The sequence below is a fragment of the Equus caballus genome, chromosome 7 (genome assembly GCF_041296265.1).
Source record: "Equus caballus isolate H_3958 breed thoroughbred chromosome 7, TB-T2T, whole genome shotgun sequence".
Lineage (NCBI taxonomy): Eukaryota > Metazoa > Chordata > Mammalia > Perissodactyla > Equidae > Equus > Equus caballus.
The window spans coordinates 61,244,867-61,271,004 of record NC_091690.1 but is presented as its reverse complement, the minus strand read 5'-3'; the positions used below and the strand labels follow the sequence as shown (position 1 = coordinate 61,271,004).

At 39.6% G+C, this 26,138-nt stretch overlaps 1 long non-coding RNA gene and 1 pseudogene across 1 annotated transcript in view; one reads left to right on the top strand and one right to left on the bottom strand.

Moving 5' to 3' along the window:
* LOC138925026 (uncharacterized) overlaps positions 1 to 21,403 on the top strand; it is a 58,097-nt gene extending 36,694 nt beyond the window's left edge. Inside the window, exons 3-5 of the long non-coding RNA XR_011440657.1 lie at positions 12,857 to 12,950; positions 18,756 to 18,806; positions 19,267 to 21,403. This is a non-coding gene — a long non-coding RNA (uncharacterized lncRNA). The remainder of the gene's footprint in view (positions 1 to 12,856; positions 12,951 to 18,755; positions 18,807 to 19,266) is intronic.
* Positions 21,404 to 25,192: 3,789 nt separating this feature from the next.
* LOC138925266 (cofilin-2 pseudogene) lies at positions 25,193 to 25,936 on the bottom strand (annotated as a pseudogene).
* Positions 25,937 to 26,138: the final 202 nt, after the last annotated feature.

The following is a 26,138-nucleotide window of genomic DNA, read 5'->3' as shown; positions in this document are numbered from 1 at the left end:
ACCGCAATGTGAACATGGGCTCTGTGAGGCGTGGTGGAGGCAGCATTGCCAAGCGTCGTGGGTTGAGAGCCCAAGAAGAAACAGTCAAGTCAGCCCTGAGCCAAGATGAGACTAGACGCTGCTGCCATCTCTACCCACATTCCTGATTTGTGCCTTGTTCGGCCTCGAATAACAGCTGCCTTGGATGTATATATTCATCAAAGCCCCACTAGCAATTCTAGAGCTTTGGAAACTACTTATCTCTGTTATCAAGGCTCTATTACATCCATCCATCCAATTATTCACTCAGTTAGCATTTGTTGAGTGCCTACTGTGTGCCAGGCCATATGCCAGCTGCTCGTTCTGTGCTAAGATTGCTTCTAACACAGAAGATAAAACACACTCTCTCCTTCCTCCCAAAAACCTTGTCTAAGCATAAACATGTTCACTTATCCTGCTCACTATGCAAAAGAGAAACAAAAGGAATGCTTTTACTTATATTGGGGCTGGGGTGGGCGTTAGACTTTTCAATGGGGTCCACATTTTACTAATAATGGCCCTATCGAACACCCCTGACCTGCCGTGGCACACGAGGCTCTCCATAATCTGACCTTGACCCGTTTGACCTGTTTTCTCTCCTCCCACTTCTCACCCTCTATCAAAACAACCACACCAAATTTCTGAGCACTCCCAGGACACAGCATGTTGTTGTAGGCCTCTTTGCCTTTGAAAATGCCAGTCACTTTGCCTAGAAAACCCCTACCCATCCTTTAAGAATCTACTTATGTGTCACATCTGTGAAGCCCTCAGTCACTTCTTCAAAGGATTAATTCCTCCATTCTGGTTGTCACTACCAGTTGTTGTTGGTACTTGAGGTCTACAGTAAATTCAAGAAGTTGGAAACCTGTGAAATAAACTTACCCATGTGACATTGAAACCCTAAAGACAATGAATAATATTTCAGAACAGACATGAAAAATCACCTAAAGACAGGAAAATTCACAAACCTATAGGATTTAACTGTAACTGGATTGAAATGAAAAAATTACAACTCTAGGAGAGATTGTGTAGTTGCAAAGCACGGAAAAAGAGTTTGAGTGTTTTCTACCCCAGCATTGCCCCAGGGGTTGAAATTTCCTTGCTGGAGATAAAATTTGAATTTTTCCATGCTTAAGGACAAGGCAGTTCCTACTGTGGAGATGGATACAGGAGGCTATCAATTTCCAGTCCCATCAGCAAGACCATCTTTATTGTGAGAAAGATATAACAGGATATCTTAGACAGGCCCACAACACAATGTTATGATTATAAATAGGCTTCCTATGTAGCTTAATAACAAGGAGCAAAAGCATCCTTCACTATAATGTTGATATTCCAGTCTATCTCATTGAAAACTCTTAAATAAGCATTCTGATGTCTAATTTTAGTCTCCTGTGCATTTTACTTATCATGAGTCACTGGCAGGCCTCTCTCATGCCCGAGCCCTGAACCCAGTAAGTCTATGGACTGGCAAAGCAAACGAAGAGATCTTGGAAGTTGATGATCATCAAGACACAGGCCAGTAGTTTTCATCTTCTGTTCCACAACACACATGGCGAATGGTATTCACGTGAACAAGTCCCATGGACAGTCCCAGACTGAAGTGAATTCCACTGTACTGGTTCTAACTCCATTTCTTTCTTTCCCACTTAAGAAAGTATATCATAATGCAAGTGAGTACAACGTTGCCACAGAGATGACCTTGAATCTGCTTTTTCTTTTTTACATTAAATAGTTTTTTTCTAACAGCCCCACTCTGGTCTGCCCAGTTTTGAGGCTAAGGTCTGTAAAGGATTTAGCAGGTGAGTGACATGATTATATTTATATTTTAGAAATAGAAAATGGCAGCTAAAATTTAGAATGCTATGTAGTATTTGGGCAAGAGCTGATGATGGCCTAAATCAAGGTCATGGCACTGAGGATGGAGAGGAAAGGATAGATTTGAGAGCTATTTAGGAGTAAAATGAATAGAACGATTGGATAATGGGGTAGGGAGGTGGTGGGTGGTGAGAGAGAGGGAAAAGTTATGGATAACCTCAGCTTGCTTGAATAACTGAGGAAACAGTAATACCATTAATAGAAAAAAGACTACAGGACAAGGAGCTAGTTTGGGGTGGGAGAGGACACATTTTACTTTACACAAACACTAGGTTTCAGGTTACCAAGGAAAGTCCAGATGTCAAGTAAGATGTCAAAATACAGATCTGGAGATTAAGATAGAAGTATAAGTATACATTTAAGGATAATTGGATTATAAATGATAACTGAAGTCAAGGGAGTACTGTGCAAGGTGAAAAGGAAAAACAGGTAAAGGACTAAGTTTGGGAATAGTAATACATAGGGGCTGACCAATGGAGGAAGAAGTCAGCTAATAAAGTTGAGAGGAGAGATGTTGAGATTCATCAAAAGAATCAGGAGAATGGATGGTCATGGAAACGAAGAGAGGAGAAGATTCCAAAAAGAAGTAAATGTTCGGTGATGTCAAATATCCCAGAGGAAGCAGGAGAAACAATGAAGAGTATTAATTCGCTTTGGCAATAAGAAGGTCATTAAAGATCTTTAAAAGAACATCCAGAGTGTGTGGAGCATGGGCACTGGATTGCAGTGGGTTTAAGTGTGAACATGAAGGAGTAAAAGGAAGCAGATGATGAAGGAAATAATAGTAAATAGTGATAGCTAACATTTATTGAGTGCTTTTTCTGTGTCAGGCACAGTGCCTTACATATAGGTTCTCATTTAATCTTGTGAACTATGTACAGTTATAATCCCCTTTTATACACCAGAAACACATTTTGGAAGTTAAGGGAGCTGCTGAAGATCTCTCAACCAATATGTTGCAAAAACATGATCCAAACCTAGTACTGACTGACCCAAAGCCCAAGATCTTGACCACCACACTGGGGCCAGAAGAGAAAGTGGGGCCAGAGAGTACTCTGTTTATCTGGTTATAACATTATAAATGGAATGCTTCTTCTGAAATGATAGTTTTAATTTTTTCATAATGAAAATCACACACACAGACAAAATCAGAAGGAACTAGTTTCCTTGAATTGTTACTCTGATCTCATGTCTAGAATCAATTAATAATGAACTACTGCAGTTTTTTCACTATCAAAACTGCACTCAGCCAGCCAGATGGTCAGTCATTAATATGTGCTGAGTATGCATTGTACAGGATGGTGAAGGTGAAGTGGGAGTAAGACACCGGGCTAAATTTCCTGGACCCTCAAGGAAAAGTAGCAGGTGAAATGCAGAGGAAAGGAGAGTTCCAGATCCACCTCAAAGTTTCTGACCTGTGCTAGAGGTCAGAAAGCAGCCTTCCTGAGATCCCTTGGTCTCATGGATCACCCGTCATGTACCAGCTATGTGCCAGCTGCTCTGAGTGTACAAAGCTAGTTGATGATGATAAAGAAGAGAAAAACCATTGTGATCTCATTTCCCATCCTGGAATCCAAATATATTCACATCTTTTTTTTTCTTCCATTAGCAGCTCTACCCCATAAGGCTTCATTAGCAGAAAGCCCACTTATCTCTCTCCTCTGAATTATTCAAGAATTCATAACATTTCCCTAGTCTAAAGGGTTATAACCCACTTCCAAAAGCCAGATTGAGAGAAAAACTGGTGAGTTGATCAATCCAAAAGTTTCTTTGTTCTGTTTCTGCCATCCTGGGTTCCTGCTGCTGCTTCACAATTGACTGGGCTTGTCTACTGCTGAGGTAATAATATTGCTGATCCAGAACTTACCCTGGCTGCATGCGTCAGCAAAGTTTGCCTTTAAGTTTCAGCTCCTCTGCTCACTTAGTACACACTGTGTGTTCTGTCATCGTTTCCAGGTAGCATCCTTAGTCAGAAAGCTCTGCTGCGCCCAGCCCTCCAAAGACAGCCCTTCTCTTACGGCAAGTGCCTCTCTAGGGCGCTTTATCTTCTTTCCTGCCAACAGATCTCAGTGAGCACCATGGGAATCCATTTGAGGTCCAATAACCTTAAACCTCAAAGAGAAAAGGTCAGAGCCCCTTTCCTTTCCTCTTCCTAGGGCTGCCTCCTTGCTCAACTTCACGGGTACCATCCATATGGTATTCAGAAGGAATGGTATCCCTCTGGATTACATCTTCAAAGAGTATATGCATCCATCACAATAGAGTACAGTATGATCGGTGCCCCCTGGAGTTGTGCAACTCAGCACTAACTCCCCCACATAACCCCAACCCCAGCTTTCTCTCCAAGGGAAATTGGAAAGAATAGATATTTTAAGACTAAGGCATCCTATTTTTCCCTTCTTCCAAGGCAGTAGGTCTCTTGTAGTTGCATGATTAAGAAGGGTTACTCAAGTGACTCTTGCAAAACAAAGATCTGCTTCATGGTGATTTCCTGAAGCTTTTTTTTTTTTTTAATAGAATATATTTTCTGGGGCCCGGCCCTGTGGCCGAGTAGTTAAGTTTGTATCCTCCGCTTCGGCAGCCCAGGGTTTCGATGGTTTGGATCCTGGGCGTGGACATGGCACCACCCGTTAGGCCATGCTGGGGCAGCATCCCACATGCCACAACTAGAAGGACCCACAACTAAAATATACAGCTATGTACTGGGGAGGTGGGTTGGGGAGAAAAAAGCAGAAAAAATATATATATATATTTTCTGCTCCTCCAGGCACCCCATTAAGCAAATAATAATAGCTATTCTTTATTCTGCAGACATAGCACTAATACTTTACATTATCTCGTCTCTCTTATAGAAGAATTCTGAGTCTAATAATGGAACTAAAATATACAGAAATTATAGTACAAGGCAGAATATTAAAAAAATTACGTGAGTGGGGTAAGAGCAAAGCACCAAGAGAGCTCAGTGGAGGGAAGGATTATTTCCAGCCACAGAGGCTCATTCAGTCAACATTCAGCACATAATTATTGTGTGCCTTTTACATCCTCATCTTAAGAATCTCACAGACCATTGGGAAAAGGACAAGGAAACAGATCAGCTTGACAGTGTGATGTCATCTGATGACTGCAATCTGGCCATCAGGGCAGGCTCCTTGGAAGAGGAGACATATGAACTACAAGCCTTGAAGGTTTGGGGGGCTTCTCAACAGACAAGGATGGGGATCCCTGATATCCCAAGGTTGCACCTGGATCTCATTACACCAGCCCCATCCTCTAGAAGAGAGAGAAACAGGGGGTTGTTAACTTCCTCATTCAATTCTCCTCCAAGGCCCTAATTTTGAAACCTTTAATGGTAACCAGTCCTTCTCTTGTGCAACTGGCTTTCCTCCCACTGAAGATTGCACTGCGCTTTTCCCTACTTAGCTCCATTCATTTGTGACCTCCTCTCCAATTTACCAGTGCTGATTCACATCCTCCATCTTTTCTCCCACTGAGAAGAAACAGCTGACTTTTGGACTTCCAAACCTCCTGGAAAAAGGCCAAACTTCCATAAACTCCAAAATATTATGTGAATTAAAATGTTCACATGGTATCACCCATGCAGTTACTCCAACGTTTATTTTGGAAAATATTACGTTTGGAAAATGGGAAGCATTCCAGAGCATTCTCTTACCTTGAAATATCAGTAGACACAAGGGTATTTTGAGATCATTTCTTGCTCAAAAGTTAGCAAACAATTTGTACAATTAGATGCATAAAATTGCCTTAAATAACATTAGTTAAAGGCTTTGGGGCTTAAAAAAATGCCTATAGAATATTTGTGGAGAAATTTGGGGCAAAAGGCTGCAATTCTAACTCACTGAAGCAAAATTTCAAAATGCCTTTGAGTTAAATCCCAGTTGGCTCTTGTTGCACATTTCTCTTCCAATCATTGATGCTCAGACCTTGCCCAGTTGCACTTTTTCCAAGATCTTACATGCTTCAGACTCCATCCCTCAGGCTAAAAGAGGCGGAGTCTAGAGCCCTAGAGAGAATTCTATCTAAACCTAAAGGCCCAGACCCTTAGGGCCCAAAAGGTCCATACATTTTTCCCTTATTCTCCTCTTCCTTCCATCTGTTTCTCCTCAGCTTGGTTTTGCAGTGCTAAAGCCACAAGAGAAGAATGTCAAGGGGTCAGCTGTCTCAGGGGGGATCTTACTGATGGGCCCCTTTCTTTAATGTAGCTCAGTTCCCAGTGCCTATGATATGTTTGCAGTGGCTGCAATACAAGTGAGATTGGACGGCCTTGAGGAAAAAGGCCTGCAATGATGGACAGCTTGCAGTCATTCTTGTGTGTTCTTTCAGGCTTTGAAATTTGATAGTACCTGAAACTCAACATTGTCCATCATCCCATTTATGAAACAGAAAACCAATACATGCATGTGTGTATGTGTATGTGTGTGTGTGTGTGTGTGTGTTTGTGTAAATGAATAAAGCAAAAGTAGAAAACATACCAACAGACAACAATGGTTACCTCTGGGAAAGGAAGTATAATTAGATGGGGGGTAAAGGCAGACTGTGGATTTGCATATATCATTTTTTTACATTGATGATTTATTCATACAGTGTGTGAAAAAACAGAGAAAAATGATTAAAATAAATATGTATTTTAAAAGAATGAAATAGAATTCTATGTGTTAATACAGATAGCTATCCAAAAAATAGTTAAAAATAGCAAGTTTAAAGTGGTAAGTATTATAAGTTCAATTTGGGGGAAAAATATAAATATACCCACACACAGTTGGTAGTATACACATAGAAAAAATCACAAGGAAAATACAATAAATTATTGCTGTGGTTATTTCTGGCAGATGGAATTAAAGGGGATTTTAACTTTCTATATTGGATAGTCCCTAGAATATTTAAATGTTTAATATTAGCATGTATTTCTTTTTCTAACAAACAGATTGGCTGATGTCGTCTTATGCTCTTGTTTCCTTGATACTGCCCTCAAAAGACTTACTGGCTAGTTTTAATGGACTGACATGTTAACAGCACATTGACTGATCTGAACAGCTAACTCACACCCCAACTCAAATGATAATGTTCTTGGGAGGTTCCTGTGTTTAATAAAGATCCCAGCTTTCACATTTGTGCCTGCCATAAATGAGCAGTTTCTTCTGCTACAAATTCCCTTCTTCCTCATCTTCTTTTAGTAAACTCCTATTCATCCTTTAAAACCTGGCTCAACTATTAGCTTTCCTCAACTCCCCAGACAGAATTAGTAATTTCTCCTTGCTCCCAAAACATTTACACATACATTTATTTCCACAAGTTACATCATTTATTCTAGTTCCTTTTTTCAACCTCTGTCTCTTCTTCTGAATTTTCGGTTCCTCAGAGCAGAGACAGTATCTTATTTTTCTATGTATCTGTTTCAGGGCTTAATATAATGAACAGCACATAGTAAGTGTTCAGTTAAAATGGTTTCTTTCCTCAGCCTTCCCTAGTGTAAGAGTTTTAAATCTAGTGGACCCCAAACAGGGCTATTATCAGAATCACCTGGGGGAACATTTAAAAACATAGGTACTTTGTCCCATTATAGATATTCTCAATTCAAATCTCCCAGATGGCTCTTCCTCTTCCTCTGCCCTCTCCTCTTCCCTTTGTTTTCCTTTCTGAACAATTCAGTCCAAAGCCATTAACTGGATCCAAACAAGTTAGGCATCCACATGGTGGTGGCGGGATGGAGACCCAGTGTGGGGTGACAAATTCTAAGCTGGATGAGGAGGGTAGCTTGGTGGGAAGGTGATGCGGCATGGATGTCAGAGCCTTAGCAGGGTGACAGGGCATTCACACAGCGGGTGATGCAGTGGTGGCCTGGGACAGGGTGTCAGAGCCTAACAGAGTGAGAGAGATTCCCCAGGGGGGTGAGGTATCCAAGCAAGATGAGGGGTGTCTCAGTGCAGCATCTTCCTGCTTGGATTGAGTGTTAGAACCCCAGAGGGATGAGAGCATCTGCATTGGTGTTGGGGGGCCAGGGTGAGAAGAGATTAGTAAATAAGTAAATTTGTTGATAATAAATTTATCAATTCTGAGGAGGTCTCTTACTGTCAGAGAGTTACAAATATGGAACAGGAGAAAACTAGAATGAATTATATGTTGTTAGATTAGAATTAGAGGCTCTCATGGTTTTCAGTAAGAAATAGGTACAGAAATAAATATAGATGTAAATATGTATGTGTGTGTGTGTTTATATATATGTTTGTTCCTTAACTCTGTTCACTTGAAGGGCTTGAGAGCAGCAACACCCCAGTAGCAAGGAGCATACCTTGCATCTTGCTGTCTATATGCCATTCTTCACTAAAAAGAATCAGAGTTCTCTGGAAAGTTGGCTAATTGCAGTGCTCGTACAGTGAAAGTAAAGAATGAACTTGGACATTTTGTGCCCCCAAAAAACAAGGTTGCTCAAATAATAATGGGCATATGTCTAAATGCACAGAACCAGCTTGAAGGAGCTTCCACTGGCTGTATTTGGGACAATTTGAGCATCAAAATAAGTAATGATAGTGGTAGGTTATAACCCATTGAATAAAATAGGAATCCATGAGTACATACTGATATAATATAAATATATTTACGTGTATCTATACATATTATATATAAATATATATTATTTATATAATGATATAAATAAATTAATCAAAAGTTTGATAAGGAACGAGATATTTACATAGCCTTAAGCTTTTCTTCCATTAAAAAACTTATTAATTACAAAGAGAAAAAGAGTGATTTTATAGTGGAGAAGCCCACCAGATACCATCTTAATCAAGCGATCAAAGATCCATAACCGGTAATGAGACAAACCAGAATTGTGTGTCACCTGATAGGATGCGATGAGAAGAACATGGCGTCATTTCTATGATATTCCTTTCAGAGATGCATAACCGGAGTCTAATCATCAGAAAATTTCAGACAACCACATTGAGGGTCATTCTACAAAATAAATGACCTGTAAGTTTAAAATGTCAAGGTTATGAAAAGCAAGGAAGACTGAGGAACTATTTTCAGAGTAAGGAAACTAAAGAGACATCATATAAATACAACACACGGTTCTAGACGCTCCTTTTACTTTAAAGAATGTTTTGGGAACAGTTCACGAAACTTGAATGGGGTCTGAGGAGAAGAAGGTATTGACTTATGAAGTTAATTTTCCTGATTTTGGTGGGTTTTCTTTGGTTATATAGGAGAATGTCCTTGTTCGTAGGAAGTACTAAAATATTTGTGAGTGCTAGGGCACTATGTCAACAACGAACACTTAAATAGTTCAGAAAAAAATTTTTTTGTACTCTTCTTGTAACTTTTCCGTAAGTTTGAGATTATTTTCAAATAAAAAGTCAAAAAAAAATATTCTCAGATAGGTCCAAGGCAGTTCTGTTGGATCAAAAGTTTCCCAGGTGATCCCAATGTCCAGTATTGGAAAGCACCAGGTTAAACAATGCAATAGATCCTTATTGATTAGCTTTGGTTTTCCCTCCTCACATGAACTTCGTCACATGAGAGTGCTTGGAAGAATATAGATTCCTAGGTCCAACCTGAAGCCCACTGGATTAGAATCTCCAGAAGTAAAGCCTGGATATTTTAATTTACAATAAGTAGCTCTTAGGATAAGAGAAGCTTGGGAAACATTAAAATTCATCATGAAGTTTGCTGAACATTTTGTCCACGGCATGCACCGTATGGCAGTTTAGTACCTAAATAGTCAGTGATATTTGTGCGCCAAGGAAGACTAGGTGGCAAGAGCAAGCTTTCTAAATCCTCTTGCCAAAGAAAGACCTTTGGTATCTAGGGTCAACAGAAAACTGCTGCCAGGAGAGTGGTGGCCCTGGAGACCACCTACGTAGTCACTTTAGCTGAGGTCATGAAAGGGTCTTTGTCTAGGAGAGGAATGAAAATAGCACTTTTGTATTTTTATGGTTGAAAAGGAAAGTGACCTGGCCTCTGGTGAGGCCCCTGGGACAGAAATGGCAGTGGTTTTGCGTCTGTGAAGGGCTGACACCTGAGCCAGTCTGAGTGAAGTGTTGTAAGATTGATGGTGGGGCTTGAAGGAGAACGGTTGAGTGTGATGGAAAGGTCTGAGCACTAAATGCCACAGACTGGGAGTTCCAGCGAGGGCCATTCTCTGCTGATCATGGCATCGAGAGAATGGAGTCTCTTATGAAGTCATCCTCCATCAAGGTACTATGCTGGCCTGTGGAGTGAACTGGGCCAGCAGCAGCACTTGACGGCACCTGGCCAACAGTGGAAGTATCAAGGACTAGCGTGGACGCTTGGAAACCCGAGCTTATCTTAGCTTGAAGTAAATGAACCTTCTAAGTGGATAGTGTATACCCTCCAGGGTTCTCAGAAGATCTAGAAAAAGGGAAAGGGGCCCTAAGAAAGTGACACCAGATTCTATACTAATCTGGCATGACGGGGTTCAAGTCACTTTTTCTTCAATTAGGAGAATTGAATATGCGGTCATAATTCTGCCTTGAGCATTGAGGAGCAATTTATACCAGCTACAATTGAGTGGAACTGCTTTGATTTCTACCACACTGCTTGGCACATGCTGGGATCCAGTACACGATTACTAACGAATGGATAAACAGAATGTGATCAATATGATTTCCACAAGTTCGGTTGGGAACCCATTTTAGGCCTGCTCTTGTATTGTGCAAACCTATGTCAAGCAGGTTACTAAGCTACTAAGACTACATTTTATAGTGCATTCCAGATGCATATACCCAGTCTCCCAGACCTCACCAGACTATGATTAAAACTGAGGTCAGGTTTACCTTGTAATGTCTAAATTACTGTGGCTCAAACTTTCATCTTACCTGATGACAGCAAGTCTCATCTTTTATGAGGCTCCTCTCCACGTGTAGGACTTTGCATTTCCCAGTTGCTCACGTGTTCCACAAATCCACACTGCCCCAGCCACCTCTGTGGTTCCAGATTGCTCATCACAGCTCCCCCACTGCCGCCTCTCAACTCCTGCAACTCTGCAATTGCAGCCACCACAGCTATGCTGGCCTCAAGGGAAGGCTTTCCTTCCCTTTATTAAATGTTCCCAAAGGTGGACAACAGACCTTTCCTTTAATTTCCCACATCATGACAGGGACTAAGCTGTAACATTCAGCCAAATTTTGCAGAATGATTAAAGATAAGAGAAAGGAACTGACAAGGTTAAATATGGCTACAAATTCTGAATACTCTTGGAGTCCACAAGTCAAAGCACAGACTGTCTTACGGCTGTGGAGGTGCCTTCCTGCCTAGTTCCCAGGCTTGAGCTATCTGGCAGAGTCTGCTTATCTTCTCCCCTTGGGGGTGACCTCTAGTGAGTTCGCCCTACAGAAAATCCAGGCCCCAATCTCCAGAAGCCCCAGGAGAAGAACACATTTCTCCCTGTAGTCTCTCTAGTTGCAGGCCTGCCTCCCTGATCCTCATTTCCTGTCCACTTCCTCTGAGGAAACTCCAGCCCTCCCCGACTCGTGAGGTCAGGTCCGTTCCTAAGGCCTCTGTGAGATCATCACATGAAAGCAAAATATCCAGTGGAGTACATTCCCCAAGTCTGTGTTTGAGTATTACCACATGTGAGATAATAGCAGGCCAGTCTTTTTGTACTAAGCTTAGCCCAGTCCACTTTCTTTTTATGGCCTTTTATTCATATGAAGTGAAAAACCAAAACTGTAGCTTCCCTCTAGTCCTCAAGTCTTGACTCCCAATCTCCTATGAGAAGCTCTTTAAACAGGAAGCACAAGCGTCTCTACCATAACAAGCAATACCTATGCTGGCTGGGGGCGTCTACGCTCACACCTTGAAGGAAACATTTCTCCAAAGGCGTGGCAAACTACAGAGAGGTAGCTCTGCCTATAATAAAAGCAACTTTTAATATTATTATGCAGGAAAGTTTAGACATCTGGAGTTGCAGGTGTCAAACTTCCATTCCAGAAAAGGGTGTGGTTCCATATAGTGTATCTAACCTCATCCATTTAGATCATTTCCCCCAAAGCAAGGATGAATCTGCCTCAAGATGAATGCAAGTTTCCACCTCTTGAAAAAATACTCAAAGGTCTGCAATGACAACATTCAAGCTACTCTCCCGACTCCAGCCTTCAAAAATCTCAGGTCCGTTTTTTTCAGGGCTCTAGTTACAAGTACTGTGTGCCGGTCTATCCCCAGAGGTCTCTATTTTTCCCAAGGGTCTGACTCTCAAAAGGGAGTCCAGTTCTAAGGTGAGGGTAGAAGGAACTGTTTCCTCCCTCCATGGGACACAGCCCTTTCCCTGCCACATAAATATGGAACTAATTTTGGTTTCTTTTTCTTGAACCTTAGATACCTGGCTTGTCAAGAGTCATTCAAAAAGAATTTTATAAAGGTTAAAGAATTAGAGTTAGCCAAATAGTGAAATTGAGATTCTTTAGGGATTCAATTTCTGTAGTCATAGGTCATGCAGAATTAAATGAATTTGGAGGTGTGGATTTTAGTGGGTTTAGTTTGTGTAGATCACTGACTCAGATAAATTGAAGCAAAAGGTAGATTTTCTCAATACGTTTCTGAATAGACTTTAAGAATTTATAATTAACAACAGCTGGCGAGTGCTCATATCTATTTCCATTTATATTGGCCACTAGCCCAAATAATAAAAATGGATTTTTACCAATCAGAAACTTAAAAATCATCAATGGGGAATTCCATTCTTAATTTAAAAAACAAGTGCAAGTTCATAGAGAAGCTTCCACTCTTTTCTCTTGACTTCAGTTCCATTCATTCCTCCTACGTGCCAGGCACTGTGCTAAGTCCTGCGGTTGCTACAAGATGAATGAGCAAACCTGCCCCCGAGTTCTGTCCCACGTGGTTGCAGGATAGAGGTAAGTGGGGTGGCAGGAAACACTGTTAACTAAAATATTAAAATAAAAAGCCTGTTCTCCATTGATAACAGATGCGTGAACCTTCTGTTGGGGAAGCACAGAGAGGAACAACTAACTCTACCCAGAAAGCTTCACAGAGAAGAAACATTTGAGTCGGACTTAAAGGTGAGTAGAAGGCCCAAAAGAAGGGGAGAGGAATTCAAAGAAGTTGCCTATTCTTCTTACTAGACTGACTGTAAGGACTGGGTTAGGACTGAGTCTTGTTCCTTGTTGTCTGCCTGGCTCCCAGCTCAGCTCTTGGCATACATCAAATGTTCTAAAATATTTGTTGACCAACTGATTGAAAATATCTTAGGCAGAGAGAACCACATGTACAATAACAACGCAATGATTTTTCTTAACTATGGTTTGTAACATCAGCATGATTAGCTCCTGGAAAGGACAGAGATATATCCTCAGAGAGCTCCAAGGAACAAGCACTAGAAAAGAAGCCGGATGACCCGAGTTCCAGTCCAAGCCCTCTTATTAACTAGTTACGTGACTTTGAATCAATCATACCCTGTACCACCCTCAGTTTTCTCACTTGTAAAATAGCCTTGTAAAGGTATATTTTTACAATATTATATATTGAAAAAAATTGATAGAAGGGGAAAGGATGTACCACCGCATCTTTCCTTCTTTTTCTAAATGTGAAATAAATACATGCATCCCAGCTTTAAGATGGCAGACAGAATGGACGGTGTGCATACCAATCCTTTCTCGCTCCCTCTTCAAAATTGCAGGATTGATAAAAAATATATATATACATAAGATTAATAAATATTCAAAAACAGGGAAGGGGCTTTCTTGGGCTCAGAAGCTGTGATCAAATGAAAAACCAGAGCAGTGAGGTGATGCTCCCGCCACCTCAAAACTGCTGTTCTTGGTCATGTGCTGCTTTGACTGGGGGCCTTCTGGTTCTCTCTAATCTAACGGAAGAGATTAAGAGATAGAAAGATTGAAACCGAAAGTCACACTAAGAGGCACTGAGGTTACCGAGATTTTGTCATCAGTCTCATGCAGGTGTTTTTAAAATGTTTCGTGCCATAGATCTCTTCGCAGCTTAGTAAAGCCTATGCATCTCTTGTCTTAAGTCTGATCTGGCTGCTAAAACAAAACACCACAGACTGAGTAGTTTATAACAGTTTATTTCTCATAGTTCTAGAGGCTCAGAAGTCCAAGATCAAGATGTCAGCATGGGCGTGTTCTGGTGTCAGCTCTCTAACTGGTTCATAACCTGTACGCTCTGACTGTGTCCTCACACGGCAGAAGGGGCAAGAGAGCTCTTTGGGGCCTCTGTTATAAGGGCACTAATCCCATTCATGAGGGCTCCACTCTCATGAGCAAAGCACCTCCCAAAGGCCCCCACCTCCTAATACCATCACAGTGGGTGTTAGAATTTCATCATAGGGATTTTGAGGGGACACAAACATTCAGACCATAGCACCTTCTCAGAATAATACTTCTTTTTTTTTTGAGGAAGATTAGCCCTGAGCTAACTGCTGCCAATCCTCCTCTTTTTGCTGAGGAAGACTGGCCCTGAGCTAACATCTGTGCCCATCTTCCTCTACTTTATACGTGGGATGTCTACACAGCATGGCTTGCATGCATATGGCCAAGCAGTGCCATATCTGCACCTGGGATCTGAACTGGTGAACTCCAGGCCACCGAAGTGGAATGTGTGCACTTAACCGCTGCACCACCAGGCCAGCCCCACAGAATAATACTTTTAAATGCATAAAATAAAATATTTAAGATTATAAAAGAAGTCAATTATATTAAAATGCAGTTATCAAAATGTTAAGATTTTATGATATATTAACAAATTAAATAACAAGATCTGACAGCTAGTTTACTATCATTTTCGAGATATCTGCCACAATTGTAATATAATACGAAAATATCTGATTTCTATTGGTGATAATGTCAGGATACTGCCAATACTGCTGTGATTTGTGGCTACATTCAAATACTGGAAAATATTAGCTTTCAGATAGATATTAGTGAAAATAAAAATGTAATTGTTTTTTCATCCAAGTTCATGGACTTCCCTAAATTTTATCCACAGACTGCAGGCTAAAAAATTCTAGTCTAATAGAATTTCCAGGAGATTTCCCAAGAAAAGAGGAAACGTGATTCTTTAATTTTCTAGCACTGAAAAAAGACATTATACTTCAGATTAGAAGAGTTCATTAAATTCTAGCACAATAACACAAAAAAATGAAATAAAGAAACATAGCTAGAAACATGTAACAAAATAGCAGCAATAAAGAGAAAACCCTAAAAACTACCAGAGTAGAAAGACAAATAACCTACAAAGGAAGAAGAATCAAATAACACTGGATATCTAGTTAGCAAAAGTCTATGCAAGAAACAATGGAGCAATATTTTTAAATTACTGAGGGGAAATTTACTTTGAATCTATAATTTAATTAATAACCCAATTATCACTAGTTTGAGGTAGAGGGAGGGTAAAACAATGCTGTTTTGGGACATATAAAGATTTAGAACAATTAGTACTCATGACCTAAAATGAACTCTAGCAAGAAAAAAACTAATCCAGAAGGAAGTGTTGGAAAGCAAGTACAATGTATACTAACTGGGAAAAAATTAAATAATATAGTAGTATATAAAATAAAAAGTGAAAGAGCTCTATCTTGATCCCTTTATTTGTTGTGTATTCTCCTACACCTTTTTCAATGTCTATGTAAACATGTACACAAATACATATACACAAAATACTTTTTACTTTTTAAGCAATGATCTCACTCTATGTAAAATAGTCTGTGATTTTTCTTCCCCATTCAATGGAATATCATGAACATCCTTCAATATTGGTACATGCAGATCTACCTTACTCTTTTTACTGTCTGTGTTCCACAATATGGGTATATCAAAATTTATTTCACATGTCCCTAAGATGGACATTTAGATTATTTTTAATATTCTTGCTCTTATAAATAATGCTTGGGAAATTTTTTGTGAATATTTCTGTAGACTAGAGACCTGAGATTAGAATCGTTTGGTGAATTCATTTTATTTATTTATTGTTTGGTGATGAAGATTGGCCGTGAGCTAACATCTGTTGCCACTCTTCCTCTTTTTTTTTCTCCCCAAAGCCTCCCATTATATAATTGTATATCCTAGCTGTAGGTTCTTCTAGTATCTCTATGTGGGAGGGCGCCTCACCATGGCTTGATGAGTGGTGCTAGATCCGTGCCCAGGATCCAAACTGACGAACCTAGGGCTGATAATGCGGAGCATGAGCACTTAACCACTCAGCCACAGGGCCGGCTGCTGGACAAGTACATTTAAAATGTTCATATATCCTGCCAAAATGACTTCTAAAAATATTGCTAATTTATAGTCAGACTACAAGTATATGAGATGCAGTATTTTAAAGGAGGAAATCTTCAAACAAGAGGATAGACACAAAATGAAGAGAATTTGGTTGTGAATTGTTTTTTTAAAAAGACAGAAAATAAAGCGCTACTTTGAGTGCTTATGACAGATGGCTTTGTCCTTCAGACTGTGTGGAAAATACTTTTTCAAAATTGATCACAAACTAACCCAAAGAGATTTAGTAAGGAAGGAACTCTTCAGCTATTCAGTTAGGTCTTATTCTATTAAGAGCAGACCATCAAATAAATTCGTGCAGATAATTTTATCTTTCATAAGATAATCTTAATGAGGAAAATTTCTGCCTTTGGACTTGATTCTAACCATCATGGAGCACTGATTTGTACATTGAAAGTGATAAGATGCTTGATAAAAAGTACCTGCATGCTCTTAGAATTTGTAATATATAAGAATGTGGTTGCTGGGCAGGTTTAGATATGTACTGAAGCTTTTGGGAAAACAAATATTGAAAACCATAGAGAAAGAAGAAAACCATAAATGGCCCGTTACTTGAGTCTTCAAAAGAGAGTATAACTATCAAGTGCTAACTATAGAAGTTTAGCTATAAAGGTATATTTTAAATTGTATTTTACTGATTCAAAAAATACTTGAGGGTGCCTATGTACTAGACATGGGGTTAGGCACTAAAGACACTTCATCTATTTTGTAGGATACTGCAGTTTTGAAAAGCTTAATGCATTTGATATATAATAATTCTCTAAATTACTTTAAGCAAAAATGTATCTCCACTTTTCAAACGGGTAATATCAATTGCAGAGAGACAAACCATTGCATTTATTTTAGAAGATTATATTGACAACCAACTATGAGCACATCTGACATGCAAAGAAATACAAGAGATGGTCCCTGCCTTCAAAGCGCTGCAGTTTTTAATGTACCAGAGTTTCAAAAAATATTGCTTAAAAACAGCAGTAGAACCTTCACAAAGAAAAATAAAATGCTGGTGCTACATGTCATGCATAGATTTTCAAAGGACTGTGAAAAGTTAGAAAAAGAGGCACCTCATCAAGGAAGCACAGGCGCAAATAGCAAGAAGAACTCTGAGGATATAGCTAAATTACAGAGTGAGCAATTGATTGAGTCTCCTTATGGGCAGCAAATGGAACTTTGTCACTATGTTTGCCCCCAGACGGGAGGAGTAGGCCCTATGCTTAGGGGCAAATAACGTAATCTAAATGGATGCCAAGCAGAACACAAAGTGATTAACTCCTCTTTTGCTTTTTTATTTTCTATCAAAAATAATTATCATTTATGAGAAAGAATAAAATTAAGGATAATTAGAGCCCAAGGTAGGTGAGAAGACAAAAAGAATTTAGCTATTTTCTATGAATTTAAGTGTCCAGGCTCAAGTAAATTACATACCATGGAATTGTAATAACTTGTAGATATTGCAGAATTATGGAGCTTATGGATAGTTTTGCGTGCTCATTGATCATTTGAGAGGACCACAAGCTTGAGGTCGGGCTAATATTGCCCCAACATTAAAAAAGTGTAAAAGGCCATTTCTAGAAACTATAGACAGAGGTGATAAACCAAAATTCTATATGAGAGTCAGTTGTTCCCTCAAAATATGGCAGTTTCACACTAGTATTCTAGGTGCTGAGGGAAAATATAAAGATGAAAAAGCGGGCATAGATTCTGCCTCCAAGGAACTGGGAGTGTAGTAGGGAGTTAAGGAAGTAAACCAAAAATGAACAAGCAAAAAAATAAGAAATAATGTTATTGATATTTTTGTCTTGCTTTCTTTTTCTTGTTTTTTTGTTTTTTGAGGAAGATTAGCCCTGAGCTAACTACTGCCAGTCCTCCTCTTTTTGCTGAGGAAGCCTGGCCCTGAGCTAACATCCATGCGCATCTTCCTCTACTTTATATGTGGGATGCCTACCTCAGCATGGTGTGCCGAGCGGTGCCATGTCTGCACCCGGCATCCAAACTGGCAAACCCCGGGCTGCTGAGAAGTGGAATGTGCAAACTTAACTGCTGCACCACCAGGCCGGCCCCTCTTGCTTTCTTTCTTTTAAAGGTTTTATTGTTTTTCCTTTTTGTCCCCAAAGCCCCCCAGTACATAGTTGTATATTCTTCGTTGTGGGTCCTTCTACTTGTGGCATGTGGGACGCTGCCTCAGCGTGGTCTGATGAGCAGTGCCATGTCCGCGCCCAGGATTCGAACCAACGAAACACTGGGCCGCCTGCAGCGGAGCACGCAAACTTAACCACTCGGCCACGGGGCCAGCCCCTCTTGCTTTCTTTTTTAAGAAGACATAGTGCTTTAAAATTTCTCTCCCACCAAGACTTCCCTTTATTTATTCATTCAATGTTTGATCAAACGTGTTCTATGTGCAAGGCACTGTGCTATGTGGCACAGAAAATAACAAAGACGAATCAGAAGTAGATCCGGCTTTCAAGGAGCTTACAATGAGAGGGAGTTTTATTACAAATTTAAATGTAAATGTCTTATTCTGTTTGGGCTGCTATAGACTGGGTGGCTTAAATAACATACGTTTATTTCCCACAGTTCTGGAGGCTGGGAAGTCCAAGATGAAGGCACCTGCTGATTCCATGTGAGGTGAGGATCTCCGTCCTGGGTCACGGCCAGCGCCCCTGGCTGTGTTCTCACAAGGTGGAAGGGACAAGAGTGCTCTTTCGAGTCTCTTTCATAAAGAGCAGTAATCCCTTTCATGGGGGCTCCACCTCATGATCTAATCACCCCCAGAGGCCCCACCGAATAATACTATCACATTGGGAGATAGGATTTCAATTCTGAATTTTGGGGAGACACAAACATTCAGTCCATCGCAGCAAGTGATGATGATCAGCTTGCATTAGTTCATTCAAAACAAGCTGTACAGTTGCACACATATACATTTGAAAAAGGAGGGTCATGCAGTCCACAAGGGTGAAAGACAATCAACTGAGAAGATTAGCCAGTTGTCTCCCCAGTGGCCTGACCCTGGGGTCGGTGTTTTGTGGCAGAGACAGTGGTAGATGCTTAAATCTCATCTCATCTTCCTTTTCTGGTCCCACAGAAAGACTACACTTCCCATCCTCCCTTGAAGTTAGGCTGAGGCCATGTAACTAGATTCTGGAGACGGAAGGTAAGCAGAAGTAGTGTAAACCACTTTGAGTCCTGGCCCTTCAAAAGAAAAACAATTAGGGGCCGGCCTCATGACCTAGGGTTACGTTTGGTGTGCTCTGCTTCGGTGGCCCAGGTTTGGTTCCTGGGTGTGGCCCTACACCACTCATCAGCAGCCATGCTGTGGCTGTGACTTACATACAAAATAGAAATGTGGCACAGATGTTAGCTCAGGGAGAATCTTCCTCAGCCAAAAATAAATAAATAAAAATAAATAAAATAAAAACAATTGGTATCTACTAAACTTAAATATATGCCTGCCCCATGACCTAGCAGCTCCATTCCTAGGGATATGCCCAAGAGAAACAAAAATGTATGCTTACAGAAAGCCAAATAAAAGAATGTTCAGAGTAGTTTTAGTTATGATAGCACAAAACTTACAACTCAAATGTCCTGGAATGGGAAAATTTCACTGTATTCATACAATAGAATATTACACAGTGATAAAAATGAATGAACTACAACTGCCCACACTAACATGCACAAACTCTTGTGTGAAAGAAGCCAGACACCAAAAACTATTAGTGTATGCTTCCATTAATGTAAATTTGAGGAAAAGGCAAAATGAAGCTATGGTGATAGGAATCAGAATAGTGGTTACCTCTGATATTAACTGGGAAGTGTATTAACTGGAAAGGGGCACATGAAAGCCTTCTGGCAAGATGCAAAAACTCTTTCTGGATAGTCTCAGGAATGAAGACAAATGGAAAAATTTATTAAGCTGTACACTTACATTTTTTGTACGTTACTGTGAACAACCACCAAAAATTATGCACATAAATCAAACAAGCAAAAAAAAAAAAAAATATATATATATACAAAATGCGACCATTGAAGGCCCAATAAAGATGGAGGAACTTTCAACCTTGAATCACAACTTGGAGGAAAGTTGCCCTGAAGAGCTGGCCAACCTGCTTTGGACTTCATGTGAGCACAAAACTAAGCCCCCGAGATCTAGGGGAATATTTGCTATCTCAGCATAGCCTAAGCTTTCTTGGGTAACACGGGATTCATTACCTACAAACTGCCAAGGTCAGAAATCTGGTTTTGACAGGACACCAAGGGAGTGTCTGTCTCTCATAGGTGAGGCAACACAAAACCAGCTCATAAATGAGTACATAAATCAAAACGCCAATTTGTTAAGTGACGAAGAAAAAAAGGCCTCATATACAAACTAGGATATCTGTTTTACCATGATCAAGCCCATTCTCTCACTGGGACAGACTTGCATGGGAGTCAAGCCATAATAAAAGTTTGTTTGGTACCCCTGTTCTCAGAAAAAGGGCATTAGTTAGATAAAGTAAATGTTTAATGACATCCTTCCAACAGAGCTCATGAATCCATTTCTTAGTAGAGACAGTTTTGTCAGAGGGTCCAGAACATGCGAGCTTGCTGCACTGCAGAGTCCACTCCCCTAGACATACGGCTGAATTGCCTCAGTGGTTCTCTCTTTTTTTGCTCTCAAGCCTATCAACTTTTCTTTTTAGGCATGTTATTACATTGTCTAACTTTTTAGACAGATGTGGTTCACCTCTGAGGCGTTTCTTTTATATATCTACTCCTATCTAATAATATGTGGATTTTCATATTTTCCCTCTCAGAGAACAATCATAAATCTTTCACTTTCAAATTCTGTGGTGGGAGTGGTAGGAGTTCGAAGTGGGGGAGGATGGTGTCCTCAGCCATAGTCTCCAAGTACTGATAACATCAAACTAACATAAACACTGGGAATTCTACAGATAGTGTGCCCGGATATTTCATAAGGTTATTTGAGAGCATTTTGTAGAATTCTTAAAGCCTTGAAGGACAGTGAGGAAATTTTTAACAGAGGCTGGAGCAACAGAGATCCCCGTTATGTAGCGGAGGGAAGTTTGGCAACGCTATTGCCTGATAAATTGTGGAAAACAGAAAATATCTCTAACAAACTGATACATTTGGTTAAGGAAATTTCCAGGCAGAATGTTGAAAGTACCAATTGATTTTTAAAAAATTATGTGTAATAATACATAGAGATGCGAAAAAAAAAAAAAGAATATTCAATTTTTAAGCAGAATTTAGAGGAAATATAAAGAACCTAGGATCTTTGGGTTAAAAAATAAAGCTGTTTTTCATTTCCAGCCTCTCCAGATGGTAAAAGATTCTGAACGTAAGGAATTGCTCTAAGGCAAAGGTTAAATTCAGGTGCAGCTGTAAGATTCTTTTTTAAGACTAGAAATATTTAAGACTATTCTCCCTGGACCTTCTCAGCTTGATAAAAGAGCTTCTAAATATTCTAAGGGCATTTTCCAACAGCTTCCTGACTCTCAGCTCACAATGGAAAGTGTCTGTCTCAAAGATATTCGTGGGTGTAGCTTCTTTTTTTTTTTTTTTTTAATGGAGTGGTTATAATTTGATATATAAGAATCCCTCAAATTTTAAAGAGAATTATATTGGCAGAAGTACTACCTCCTTGGACTGAAAGAGCTTAAATATTTCTCAATATAACAGCTTTCAATGTTTCTATGGCAAAAATTTATATTTACATCTTAAAAACTGAATATAGTATTTTAAATAAAACGATGTGAAGAAAAATGTGAGGTTATGCTGCAACCAGAATTGGTAGAAAATCAAAAGCACATGTAGGTATTTTCAAAAGCTTGCCTGGTATCAACAAAGAGAACGTGTATCTGAATGTTGGTGGAATTAAGAGGGACCACAGTGTCTTACTTAGTTTGAGCCATGCTTTGTCATTTTGCTTCTGCCTGATACGCTTTTCTACAATGACTGCATGTAAAGCTGAACAATTTAGGGCGGTTAAATCCTCGCATGAGATCTTAAGAGCTCTTCCATTCTTTTTCATCGACATCTTCAAAGCCAGAATCTTGCAAGAGCAACAATTTTCAGCTTGGCATGTCGTCAAAGCCTTTGAATTCAAATTGCCGGATTAATTTCCTTCATTCACTATGTATCTTCTTTGAAGAAACTCTTTGCTTCACCTTGTTGATGAGCCCTAAAGTCTTTTTTTAAGGAAAAGAAGCAACAATAAAGACCCAAGAGAGTATCCAGTCAAGCTACTGGTCATAGACAGCCTAAAAGAATAAATGGCCCATGCAGATACAATGTGTAACATTACCCTGAAACTTCATGGCAGCTTGATGAGAAGACTTTCTTTTAAAAACAGCCTGCTATATTTTAGAATACCACATAAAGGAATTTATACATGTAAACTACTGTTTTTCTGCAAACTGCTTCATTTTGCTTTTTTTCATCCTAAAGCACAGATCATCCTCCCTGAGAATTTATCAATGCCTTCCTGTTCCAGAGTCTCTATAGCATCACCAGCAAGGATAGAGAATACCCTTTCCATTCATTTGAACCTGAGAGTTTGCCTGAAATTACTTCTTTGTCATCTGACTCATCAGCACTGTCCTCTTTGGCGCCTGTGATAACAATAGCTGTGTTCTTCCCTTCTCAAATATCTTTAAGTTTCATGTCTCCATTTAACAGTTAATTAAAAGAAATTGCCTACTTTTAATTATAATTTTAAAATTTCCTTAGTTATTGGTATGTATTTGCTGTGCCACATGGTAAACATGTTTATCATTATGCATGCAAACTACACGAACTATTACATTCAAAAGCAACTGATAGCAACTATGTTAATTGTTTAGTGATTTTAGTGCTGTTCTTTAAATATTGTGCATCCTAACAGGAGAGTTTGTTACTTATACTTGGCATTTTACTTTTTTTTAAATACATTTTAGGAATTTTGGGGTCGATGTATAACATATTTTTTTTCCCATTTAAAAATAGGCTCCCAGTTAGCATTTTCTTGTGGACCATCAGGTTTTCAGGGATGGATTATTGAAATTAAGTAGGATAATCCTGCAATACTATTTCTGTAATTTCTATGGACAATTTTATGCTGTGTTTCTGATCCTCTCATATTTGAATTGGAGATTTAAAAAAAAAATTATCATTATCATCTTCCCATCCTACTATTGTATATTGGATGTGTTAAGGGGGGAAGATGACTTGAACACGAGAGCTGTACTTGGTCCTGAGGAAGATCCTGGGCTTTGAACAGGATGGCATAGCTGCATGGGACTTTAGATTGTACCCTTTGAGAAGGACAGAACGATGGCAGACACTGCTGCTTGCCCTCGGTATCTGTTCTTTTCATTTTGCTCAGTAATAAAACCTCAAATGTTAGCTGGACATTTGTCCAACCAGTAAAAAACAACTACATTTCCCAGCCTCTCTTGCAACTAAGTGTGGTCATGTGACTAAGCTTTGGCCAATGGGATATGAAGAGAAGTAGGTTGATAGATCTTCTGGGAAGTTTTCTTTTCTTGTTGTTGTTGAGGAAGTTTCACCCTGAGCTAACATCTGTGCCACACTTCTTCTAGTTTGTATGTGGGTTGCCATCACAGCATGGCTGCTGACAAGTGGTGTAGGTCCACACCTGGGAACCAAACCTAGGCCACTAAAGCAGAGCGTGCCAAACTTAACTACTAAGCCACAGGGCTGGCCCTGGGAAATTTTCTTAAAGAGAGGAAGTATGTTCTCTCTTTCTCTTTGCTGGTCTTCCTGGCTAGCATGTGGGTGAGAGGGCTCAAGGTGAAACAGCTGTCTTACAAGTCAGGGTGGAAATCACAGGTAACAGTTGGCAAAGCAACCTGTCAGGAGTCTGGGATCTCTGATGGTTATCAAGCCACTATCTTAGCCTAGGACTGTTTATGTTTACCTGAGATAGACATAAACCTTTATCTTTTTACCACTGTTATTTTAGGCTTTTCATTTAATGAGTACTCCTCTTTTATTTCCTCCAAATACCTATCTTATCTCAATTTATACTATCATATTTTATTATTACATATATCATATTATCTTGTTTAGTTTTCTTGCTTTTCTGTCTTCCTCCTCTAGAGTTCTAGGTTCATGAAAATAGAAACCTTGTTTCTCTCTCGTTTTTGTAATATGCTACAATTTTTATTGCAACATGGCCATTTTTGTGAGAGTGGGTAGTTTGAGCTTAAAAGTAATGTTCCATTTAAGGTTCTTTTATATAGAAATTGCCATCATGACTAATATTCAAAATATCTTTAGTGTTTCAAGACTACTCACATGGTAAACATAAAACTACTATACTTATTCATACACTTATTAGTGTACACACAGTGGAAAACAGAAAGGCATTAATCACAGCTACTTTTTTACAAAAGATATGCAGATAACAGGAATGAACAAGACACTAGAACAGGTACTAGAAAAAGTTGATGGCTCAGTTAACACAACTTAGTTGGCATTCCTTTTGGGGTAGGGATTAAACTCATTACAAAAAAGTGTTTTCAGTGCATATTGTTATATCCGTGCTGCCATGTCACAAAAACAGGCTTGCCAAGGTAGGTGAGGTGTATGAATGCTTGAGCCTCACAGAACTGCAGTTAAGTGCAACTATAAATAATACTGAATAAAGTTTACCACCTGACAATTGATAATACTTTCAAGGCATTCAGTTAGCTTACCCTTTGCAGTATTCTAAGTTACCACATTCACAATCACATTCATTGTAGTGCTTGCTGCAAGGGAGGATATAAACAGTTGTTTTGGCTAAAATATGATGAGAAGGCATTCCTTGGATTCTATAAAAATAACAGTATTAAACAGTCTAAAGGCAGTCACTGATAGGCTGCTTAAATGAGTATTTCCTTTGTTCATTGTTTTGGATGGGCCCATTGGGAAGGGGAACAAAACAAAACAAAACCTAATACTATTCCAATTGACTGAGTTGGAGAAGTAGAAGTTGCTTAACATCCAGACCGCATTTGACTGTCATTTTATAAGGGTTTTCCTTCAAACAAGACTACTGCATTGCCTCCCAATTTCTCTCCAAGTGAGGAACGGTCCTTAATATCATCCAAGCCACTTATTTGCTACTTATGTTTGTAATGGCAGCTTTAGAGCTAGCATAAATCACCTTGTTTTTTAAAGGTGCACTTTCAGGAGCCCAGAATATAAATACAGTCATGGGCCACCTAACGATGTTTTGGTCAACAATGTACAGCATATGATGGCGGTCCCCTAAGATTAGTATTATATAGCCTAGGTGTGTAGTAGGCTACACCATCTAGGTTTGTGTAAGTGCACTCTATGAGGTTTGCAAAATGATGAAATTGCCTATGGATGCATTTCTCAAAACATATCCATATTGTTAAGCGACGTGTGACTGTACTAGGGCTTCTTTCTTAGCAAACTGGCCATCATTCAGATGCGGCAACTTCACCAAACCTGTGTAGGGGTCCTCTACATGGTGTCACCAGTTCACCCACCAAGACCTGCTTTGCTTCCTCTACAATTATTTGTCTTTTGTCATCACTTAAACAGAAAAGAATTGGTTTCCTTCTTTTTTCGATCTCCTCTTGTGTAGATGTCCTTACTTTCTTACTAAAAACTTTGGTGACTTGACTCTCCTTCACTGTAACTGCAGAAGCTGCTGTGTAGGCAGCTGCAACAGCAGCTGGGGCTCCAGCTCTGCTGCACTGGGAGGAGAAGGAGGGGTGGGCAGAAGCCTTGTCTCTCATGTCTACATCTGAATCTACAGAGCTTAGAACAGTGCTTGGAAAATAGTACATGCTCAGCAAATATTTGTAGAAGGAACGAATGGAGACTAGGTTAGAATGGGATTCCTCTGAAGGTGGTAGGCTCTTGCTTTAAGAAAATTTAGAATTCCAAGGAGAATGGAAGGTTATTATAGGTGAGAAAACTGACATTTAGAGAGGTTAT